Source organism: Callorhinus ursinus, unplaced genomic scaffold (assembly GCF_003265705.2).
Source record: "Callorhinus ursinus isolate GAN/ISIS: 27379988/994484 unplaced genomic scaffold, GSC_fseal_2.0 scaffold16, whole genome shotgun sequence".
Lineage (NCBI taxonomy): Eukaryota > Metazoa > Chordata > Mammalia > Carnivora > Otariidae > Callorhinus > Callorhinus ursinus.
The window spans coordinates 24,401,345-24,408,102 of NW_027397078.1; positions in this window are offsets into that span (position 1 = coordinate 24,401,345).

Here is a 6,758-nt window from a genome sequence, read left to right on the forward strand (position 1 = left end):
TATTCTTTTTAAACATCTTTGTCATTTTGATAGGTGAAAAATGACATTTTTTAATGGCCTTTCTTTGAATTCTGCTGAGATTGAACTTTAAAAAATTGCTTATTATCTTTTCAAATTACTAGTTCAGGTAATTTTATATATCAGAATCTTAACTCAAAATCTGTTACCTGCCAATATGGATTTTCATATGATAAGAACAATTCTCAGAGCTAGAATAAACAATTCTAAAATTTGTATGGAACCAGAAAAGACCTCAAATAGCCAAAGCAATCCTGAAAAAGAAAAGCAAAGCTGGAGGCATCACAATTCCAGACTTTAAGCTCTATTACAAAGCTGTAATCATCAAGACAGTATGGTACTGGCACAAAAACAGAAACATAGATCAGTGGAACAGAATAGAGAGCCCAGAAATGAACCCACAACTCTGTGGTCAATTAATCTTCGACAAAGAGAGAAGGATATCCAGTAGGAAGAAGTCTCTTCAACAAATGGTGTTGGGAAAACCGGACAGCTACATGCAGAAGAATGAAACTGGACCACTTTCTTAACACCCTACAGAAAAATAAACTCAAAATGGATGAAAGACCTAAGTGTGAGACAGGAGTCCATCAAAATCCTAGAAGAGAACACAGGCAGCAACCTCTTTGACCCTCGGCTATAACAACTTCTTACTAAACATGTCTCCTGAGGCAAGGGAAACAAAAGCAAAAAGTATTGGGACTTCAAGATAAAAAGCTGCACAGCGAAGGAAACAACGAAACTAAAGGGCAGCCTACAGAATGGGAGAAGATATTTGCAAATGACATATCTGGTAAAGGGTTAGTATCCAAAATATATGAAGAACTTATGCAACTCAACACCCAAAAAGCAAATAATCCAGTCAAAAAAATGGGTGGAAGACACGAGCAGACATTTTTCCAAAGAAGACATCCAGATGGCCAGTAGGCACATGAAAATAAAAAGAGATTTTCATTTTTAATACAGGACTTTAAGAAGATAAGATGAAGCAAACTACAAAGGGCATACAGGAGGCTCTAGATATTTAGTGTTTTGTCCCTCTTTAAAGACTAGTGAGTTTTGGGCGCCTGGGTGGCTCAGTTGGTTGAGTGACTGCTTTCAGCTCAGGTCATGATCCTGGAGTCCTGCATTGGCTTCCCTGCTCAGCAGGGAGTGTGCTGCTTCCTCTGACCCTCCCCGCTCTCATGCTCTGTCTCTCTCGCTCTCATTCTCTCTCTCTCAAATAAATAAAATCTTAAAAAAAATAGCGAGTTTTTAAGTAGACCCAGCATTGTTATGTGTTTAGCATGGAATTTCCTAGTATGGGCTGGACATAGTTTTGTACTGAATTGTCCATGCTGAGATACCCCAAATTTACTTGTTTATTACCATGTTCTTTGTTTTTGCTTAAGTATTTCTTCAGTGGGCAATCTCTGAGGATGGTGTCTTTGACACTGGTTTTTTGGAAGAGTTCATGCTAGTATGCTTTGCACTGTGTTGTGTGTACCCATGTGATGCTGTGGATCCACTTCTTGTGGCATCTGAACACTCCGCATGTTCCCTTCGCTCCCTGTGTTCTCTGTGATATGATCTGCTTTCTCTCATCTCTTTGAATAGGGCCAGGAGCTTGACTGTTGAAGAACTGAAGTCTTCCCCACACTGTCACCCCAGAGAGTTCAACATTTTATTTTTCTTTTTGTAAGTTTGTGCAGAGAAAGACCTTTTATCTTTCTAAAGGCATTTTTTTTTTTTTTTTTCGAGAGAGAGCATGCACAAGAGCGCAGGCGGAGGGGGGGAGGCAGAGGGAGAGAGAGAGACTCTTAAGCTGGGCGTGGAGCCCAATGCAGGGCTTGATCCCATGACCCTGAGATCATGACCTGAGCTGAAATCAAGAGTTGGATGCTTAACGGATTGAGCCACCCAGGTGCCCCCTAAAGGCATATTTGATTCCACGGGATGGTGGGCCCACCTGGGAGGTTCTTTTCCACGTGGTGCTGGCTGTGATCACTTAGGCAGCTGTGTGCAGCTGGGAGCATGTCTGGGACTGGAACATCTTGCACCTCAGCTGGGGTGGCGGGAATTGCTGGGGGCTGACCAGGCCTGTACTAGGCGGGTTGGATTTTTTAAATGGTGGCTTGAGGGCTCCAAGAGCAGCCAGCCAGATTTTCAGATCCTAACTATGCCATCTTCCTGCCTCTCAAAGCCATTTCCGTGGAGGGAATGATCAGTGGTGTCATGGGAGTTGACAAAGATGAGCACTGGGTAAAGGCCAACAGTGGGGTGACTGAGAGGTCACTGGTAAGAAAAGTTTCAAAATGTGAGCTGGTTGGGAAAGGGCTGAGTCATTCCAAGTGTTCTCTCTTTCCTGAGTGAATTCCTCGGATGGTAGTGCTAATGAGATACTCTTTTATTTTTTTAAAGATTTTATTTATTTATTTGAGAGATAGAGCAGAAATAGGGGGAGCAGCAGAGAGAGAAGGAGAAGCAGACTCCGCGGAGCAAGGAGCTCGATGTGGGGCTCGATCTTGGGACCCTGAGATCATGGCCTGAGCCGAAGGCAGCCGCTTAACCGATTGAGCCACCCAGGAGCCCAATGAGATACTCTTTTAAAAACATTTTATCAACAAGTCCCATTGGGAAACACTACATCAGATACCCCTCCTCTGGTAGTTTTTAATGCATATTAGGTTACAAAAGACACTTTGAAAAGTAGGCCCATAAGAACACCTGTTTAACTTTATTTAATCAGCTTTCATGAAACTCATTTGACCATGGACCTTTTCTCTTATTAAAACCTTTTAACAGGGGCGCCTGGGTGGCTCAGTCGGTTAAGCATCTGCTTTTGGCTCAGGTCATGATCCCAGGGCAGAGAGCCTGCTTCTTCCTCTGCCCCTCCCCCTGCTTGTGCTCACTCGCTCTCTCTCTGTCAAATAAATAAATAGAATCTTAAAAAATAGCTTTTAACAAATTGCACACACGAAGAGTTTTTATAACTTACAAAGTTGGGGTCCTACTCTCTATTCTATTTTGTACTGTGAAAAAGCAGTGTAGTATGTTGTCCAAAGAGTAAATCTTTATGCCCTCTTTTGCTAGGAAGAATCAAATATTAGTGTTATGTTTCTGAAAACCAAATGTAGGATCTCATGTTAGATCTGAGTGACATTTCCAGCTTTCAACTGTTGGCAGTCTTGCTTTTAATGGGAGTGTAATTGCTTGTTGTCACTGCTGATGTGGTAGAAAATGTTAACTTGTAGGAACATGTGTTTAACTTTACAGCAAATTCTGAACAATAACCTTATAGCATTGTACCTCCTTACAGATGGGAAGAGGGAAGCAAAAGGAAGTGCCAGAGGGGGACAGTGAAGGTTAGTTTACATTTGCCTCCATTTTAATACCAACAGTCCAAGTTTGTTACCAATTTCTGTTTCTGGGCCAGAGTCTCAAGCTCAAATTCAAGGTTTTATGCTTTCATATAAACATTTGGGAGTAATTAGGGATTCTTTATTTGGTTACAGAACCCCATGGCAACTTGTATGTTGGCAAAGTGCTGCAAAAAATCGGTGATAAGATGTAATCATCATAAAATAAGAATTTTTATATATGGCTAACATTGGAGTCTTGCTATGGGTCAGGCACTGTACTAATGACATTCAAGTGTAGTTTCTCAGTGAATCCCTATAGTCACCTTTTGAGGTCACTGTCATTGTTACCCACATTTTGCAGATGAAAGTGAGTTCCCAAAGCCCTCCTGTAACTGGTCTAGAGTCCTGCCCTTTTACACATTTCATACAGCTGTTATGATAAAGGTTTAAGTACTGATTCTATATTTATGTATATGTATTATATATAACATAATAATATATATATATATATATAAATATATAATCTCAGGATACAGTCAGGTCTCCAACCATGAGAGATGAGGATTGCTGAAATATTTTTGGCATTTAATTCCCTTATAGAATAAATTTTTACTACATTTGTGATTGATTCTCTAAATGGACTTGTGAATTCCCCCCCCCCCCCCCCCCCGCCGCCTACTGCCGGCAATAAATAACAAATTACTGTAAAATAGGTAACAGGAAAGAGGAATTAAAAATAAGGATTTAGCAAGTTCAAAATGGATTTAAGGGGCTTTGACTCATCACACTGCTTCCAGATGAAACTGTTGTCATAAAATTATTTTGATCCAAGGGGATCAATCTGAGGGGGATTTGGGGGCCCCTACATCCATTGCATGGGTTTCGGAAGGCAGTGTGTTGTGACGTGGGTAAAGCAGTGTTGGCCTGAATGTCCATTCCTGTGAGCTCTTGCCTATAGGTCTGCAACTGGTTTTTTTCTGGGAGCGGGCTAGGGGATTCATGTCTTTGAGTTCTATTTCCTACTCTGTAAAGGAGGGGTGCTCTCCTCATTCCACGGTCCCCTGATTTAGGCCTCTATTCTTCACATGATTCAGCTTTTCAGTTAGTGAACTATTTTAATGAATATTTTGCATATCATCTTAAAAATCAAGTTCTATTTAAGATGCGTATGCTAAAAAAATATGGAGCCTCAGAATAAAACAGGCCCTTCTAAAAACCATTCAGTAATCCAGAGGCTTTGAGAAATTAATACCTCAGAGAAAGGATTAGAGTAACCAAAAAAAAAAAAAGGGTAGGATATTTTGGTTTGTGTCACAGAAATTGTACACCTTTAATAGAGGGAATAGTAAGACTAAAACAAATGAACAAAAAACCCTAATGGAAGTAAAATGAAAGTTATATGCGACAAGGTATTGATATACCAGGCATTTATTTTATCCTGATTTTATATGTACCTATATCTATATCATATATAAGAAAACTGTATATTTATTTATTTATTTATTTATTTAATTTTTAAACTGTGGGTCATGACATTTAGTGGGTTGTGACCAACATTACAAAAATAAAAGATCAGAATGCATCATGCCAAGTAATGGTAAGTATCATGTGAAACTTTTTCTGCATGTTCATGGTGCATACATTTATGGATGCACTCGGTCACACTGTAAAATGTACTCACTGGGTCAGGGTAATTGATGGAAGGAGTACACTTAGTACGCATTAAGATGCCTACTTCAGCTGTACTTAGGTTGAATTGGTCAGAATTTTTGTTTGTTTTAATTTAAATTCCATTAGCCAACATAGTTGGCTAATCATTAGTTTCAGATGTAGTGTTCAAGGATTCATCAGTTGCGTATAACACCCAGTGCTCAAGTTTTGTTTTTAAATTAGAGTTGTAAAAAACCCAAACAACAATAACAAAAAACCATTTGAGAGTCATTGCTCTTTCAGTTTAGCCTTACAGGGTTCTAGGACGCAGCAAGTTACTACGTCATTTCGGTTTGCCTGGTGCCATCTTGTGGCTTTGGGTTACAGTGCAGCATACTACCTTTAATAGAAAACTTGTAAACCCAGTTTGTGATGTCCTGACTGAGCTGTACAAATGGCCAGAGCTTGAAGTTCATGAGATTCAATTTTTACTTCCATGTAACCTTGGCCACACACCTCTAACCCTAACCAATCAAGTCTAAAGTACATGCTATCTCCCAATAGATTATCATGAGTGAGGGAAACCAGTTAGTGCTTTGTCTCTTGAGTTTGGGTCACAAATACTGTTTTTTTTTTTTTTTTTTAAAAAGGACAGTACTTGTAGGTGGTATGGCCTTCAGTGGAGGAGTAGGAAATGTGAACTCCCTGCCTATGGGACACCTTCTCTGATCCCTGTCTTTCCTTGTAGTTGCTCATGCTCCCCTTAGTGCTACCACCAGTATTGGTGTTTTTAGTATTTATTACATTGTGCTGCTCTTTTTGTAGGCTTTCATTTGGGAGACTGTGGGCTTCTTGATGGGATTGTTTCATGTGTTCTTATCCACATCGCCAGCACAGTACCTTGCACATGTGTAGGTCATATTTTCTATATGAACAAATGCATGCTTTAGGTAAATTTGGGTTTTTAAAAAAGATTTTATTTATTTGACAGAGACAGAGACAGTGAGAGAGGGAACACAAGCAGGGGGAGTGGGAGAGGGAGAAGCAGGCTTCCCGCAGAGCAGGGAGCCCCATGCGGGGCTTGATCCTAGGACCCTGGGATCATGACCTGAGCTGAAAGCAGACGCTTGACGACTGAGCCACCCAGGTGCCCCGTAAATTTGGGTTTTGACTTGGCTTTAGATTTTAATTTAAAAAATTGTAAGCTTAAGCCTTAGGAATGTGGATCTTTAAAAATATATTTTCAGGATTTTATATGTGTATAACATTATGCCAAAATTGTGTTATTATGTTAATAATGGAATTGGTAAAAGTTGCTTTGCTATCTAAGACTAAATACATAACTATGATAAACATTTTCTTTCCTTTTAAAAGCTAGTTACAAATTTAATTAAAGGTGTGTGTGTGTGTGTGTGTATGTGTTATGTGTATGTCTGCATATGTATGTATGTATATATGCATATATCTCCCCTGACATGGAGACCTTTGTGGAGCTATTTACCTCAAATACACATTTCATCACATTCATATATTAGCGACTCTATCAAAGACATTTCATTGACATCGTGTTGTCAGCAAGTTCATGGGTAACAAAATACAAGGATGCCATTCCACGCTATCAGATAGGGGTGTTAGGGTACAAAATATCATGAAATAATAAAATAGTGGTTAATGTATTTGACAATAAAATATACAACCTGGAAGTTTACTGACAGATGGGAAGTTTAGGATGTAGGATTAGAGATGTCC